This window comes from Tupaia chinensis, unplaced genomic scaffold (genome assembly GCF_000334495.1).
Source record: "Tupaia chinensis unplaced genomic scaffold, TupChi_1.0 Scaffold000197_1, whole genome shotgun sequence".
In the NCBI taxonomy this organism is placed as follows: domain Eukaryota; kingdom Metazoa; phylum Chordata; class Mammalia; order Scandentia; family Tupaiidae; genus Tupaia; species Tupaia belangeri.
In genome coordinates, this window is record NW_006159672.1 from 5,512,350 (window position 1) to 5,512,581 (window position 232).

Sequence of the window (232 nt, forward strand, 5' to 3'; positions counted from 1 at the left end):
TAGCCCCAGCTAGGTGCTACTTTATAGGATGCGTAAAAGTTAGACTTGTGTTCATGGAAATATATATATCACCTGTGTTTGCTATGAAAATATTTAGATTAACTAAGGCCTTTAGTAGTTCAATAAAATGTGGGGGGAAAACAGTATAGAAAATAAACATAGATACCAGAGACAGTGTGGGAGGAGAGTGGGAGATGGCAGAGGGTAAGAGATAGGGAATCAAGGATGGGGG